The sequence below is a fragment of the Mastomys coucha genome, unplaced genomic scaffold, assembly GCF_008632895.1.
Source record: "Mastomys coucha isolate ucsf_1 unplaced genomic scaffold, UCSF_Mcou_1 pScaffold1, whole genome shotgun sequence".
Classification (NCBI taxonomy): Eukaryota; Metazoa; Chordata; class Mammalia; order Rodentia; family Muridae; genus Mastomys; species Mastomys coucha.
In genome coordinates this window covers 8,638,177-8,641,539 of record NW_022196891.1, presented here as the reverse complement: position 1 = coordinate 8,641,539, position 3,363 = coordinate 8,638,177, and positions in this window count along the sequence as shown.

Sequence of the window (3,363 nt, the reverse complement as noted above, 5' to 3'; positions counted from 1 at the left end):
GCTGCAGAAGGAACCTAGAGTGTCCGCGTGTCTTCTTCCCGGCGAGAGGACCACGCGGGCTACAACTAGTGACCTAGGAAACTTTCAGATCCAGATTTGGTCAGCCTCACTATTCCAGTACTAGGTAAGATGGTGGATAAAATGCTGGAACTCCCTAGTTGAGACATGGAGTGTTGAGTAACCCCATATTTATTTTTTCCTTCAGAATATCAGCCATGTAAGAAGGAAGTTCAATTGGTCCCAGACATATCAATTTAATTTCTCTTGAAATTCTCTATAAGATGGGAGGTGGATTAAATATCTATTTTGGTGTTTAGAAACAAATGCTATTATTGACCTTAATCAGAAAAGCTTTTCACTCCAGAGACTATCATTGTTACAAAGGCTTACTGCTCCCCAAGTTGTTGAGACTGAGCTGTGACCAAGATATTTGTACTTCCTCTAGAGCTCAAGGAACATTATAGGGAAAGAGTTGGGAAGAAAAGAGACAAAAGATGGTTGCAAAATGCTTTTGGAGGGAAAAAATTTTCAGAAGTTATAATCACTGTCCCACCATCTATGGTCAGCTACATGAGGTCTAAACAAGAGTCAAATATGAATGGAGGACGCTAGAGGATACTGCCTTTCACTGCTAAATTGCTATCTACAGAAATATTTAAGCAAGAGGGGAATTATTATCTTCAATTGTTCACCCTCCAGAATCCTATGAATAGTCACAACCATGGTCACACAGATATTCCTAGTTTTAAAAACAGGGTAAAAATTAAAACATATGTTAATCTGAAAAAAAGAACTTGTAGGGACTTGATAAGGGTATGAGAGAGGTAAGTGAAGATAGTGTTTAACCTCAGAAGAGCAAGAGAAAAGAACAAATCCATAATTATCCAGTTAAAGGAAGGTATATTTTGGAGTGTACCAGGGATTGGCCTGTAAGTCCAGCTGTTTTACCCTAAGTCTGCATAAGAAATACTATCCCCAGAATGTCCTTTTTTCCCAATGTATGTTTTTCACACTACATCCCAATTGCATCACCTTCCCTCTGTCTTCTCCTTCCATCCTTGCAATTCTGAGGAGAAGAGGAAGACCCTGTCTTCCTGTGATCCTTGTTGTGTCAGAACTCCTCAGAGTCAAGCTGTTGTGTGATCCTGTGATTCTGGGATCCTGTGATCCTGGGCTTGTTAGATCACCTGGGAATGGGGCTTCCTCTGTGTGTTGTGGGACTGGCTAAAGAGCTTGAGCCCAAGGTCTGCTCAGGACACTAACCCAGACAGACTGGAAGGAACCCGAGTCACTGGGCTGTCGGAGTTCCTGTGTGCCTGGGTCCGCTGGTACCAGTTACTACCAGTGTTGGGACAGATGTTGGTTCCTGCTTACCTCTGATCCTGGGTGTGTCAGAGCGCCTGGGAGCAGAGCTTCCTCTGAGTGTTGTGGACTGGCTTGCAGAGCTTGCTCCCAAGCCCAGACCCCAGCCCAGACAGACTGGAAGGAACCCTAGTCACTGGGCTGGCAGAGTTCCTCCTTTAGCTTCTTTAATATCCTGTCTCTTACCTAATTTCTTTTAGAAGCCATTCAACCTCACAACACTGAATAAAAACAGGAAATCCACCAGTAATCTTGAAAGTCTTTCTTCATTCTGTGCCTAATTTTCCTTCTCCATAGAGAATACACTCCTCAAACTGGAGTTGTAGTTCATAACAAGGACAGAGAACATGATGAATCCCAGTTTATCTGCTCTTCACGAACCACACTATCTATCCAAATTGCATGTATCTATCTTTATTCCCTAGGACTTTATTTGTGGTTTTGTTTTGGTATCTTTTGAGGCAAAACTCAAACCAAACAAGAAAGAAAGGATAAGCAATGATTTTCTGGCTTTCCTTCCTTTGAGATCAAAATGGCACCAGCAACACTCCATTTATTCAAGATCATGCAATACATAGAAATTGAACTGCAGAAGAGAAGAGTAGAATCCGAGCTTTCTCTCCCAGAAAACATTAATATTAATAGCCTGAATTAATAAGGTCAAATGACTGTCTGGAGCTGAGTTTATAGCCTTGTTTCTCAGTCTCTTATTTGGTCTGGGGGTGCTCCCAATGACTCTCTCTCTGGACCCCTGTCCCCTCCATCATCCTACCCTATAATTAGAAATATGTGTTGGCTGCCGGACAGCGTCTATCCAAAATGGCGCCAAACTTCACTTCAGTACCACGGACAGCTGCTTGGCTCAGGGCGCGGGTCCGATGGGGATATGCTAATAAGGTGCTTGCACTAAACTAATCAGACAGTAACACGTTTGCTCGCCCCCCTCCTGCGGGGGTAGGTTAATGAGGTGTCTGCATGGTGCACCAATCAGACAGTCTCGCTAGGCTATATAAGCCAGCAGCTCCAGGGTATCGGAGTCCTTCGCTTCAAACTTCAAGAGGAGCTCCCAATAAAGTGCTGCTGAGAAGGATCCTGTTGCTGCGTCGTTCTTGCTGGCGAGACCGGTCGCGACAAGAAACCCGAGAACTGCAACATCGTGGCATCTGCGAGGACCTGGAAGGAAAACTTTCCAGAGGATTCAGAACTCAGCATCGCGGGAGTGGACGGTACAGGTAAGTTGAGCTCCCGGTTAGGGACAAGTCTGCCTTCAGAGCAGGGAAAGTGCTCGGTAGTTGAGCCTAAAGAGGAACGCTGAGGAGAGCCAAGCCCCGAGGAGTGAGCAGAGAGGCCTAGTAAGCTTGTTGCTATTGTAACTTCTGCACCTGGACCAGGAGGTGGAGCTTAAGTAACTGGCTCCAGAGAGCTGCAGAAGGCATAAGACTAGAGCAGGAGGGAGAAGGAAAAGTAACAAAAGTAAACATGGGTGTTTTGTATTCAATTTTTCTGGCTCTTTTAGAGCTGTTAATGTTAAACTCAATTTTTCTGACTCTTTAAGAGCTGTTTAAGACCTGTGTGGAAGCTCGTTAGGAAGGATTTGGTCAAGGTTGTGTTCCCCTCACCCATGTTCCTTAAATGGATGGCCTTTTACCAGGAGAAGTGTAGAGTGCAGAGAGAAAAGAACCAACATTGTATCTTTAAGAGAAGAAATGTTTCAATTCAATTGTCTGGCACAAATCCTCAGTCTATAGTTGGACCTGTTAATTCTAAGATGTATGAGATAGAGGGGTCAGTCCAATTTAAAGAGAGCTGCCTAGAAGATCAGAAGTGTTGTAAGGCAGGTCAAGTGCAGACAGCACAGGTCATTGAAGAGATTGTTGAAAAATCTGCACAAGCTCTCACTACACAGAGACAGATTAATCAACACCTGATCTCAGGGATTTTACTCCTTAATCAGAGAGTAGATCTCATTCAGAATCAAATGGAAGACATGTTCAAGGTCAT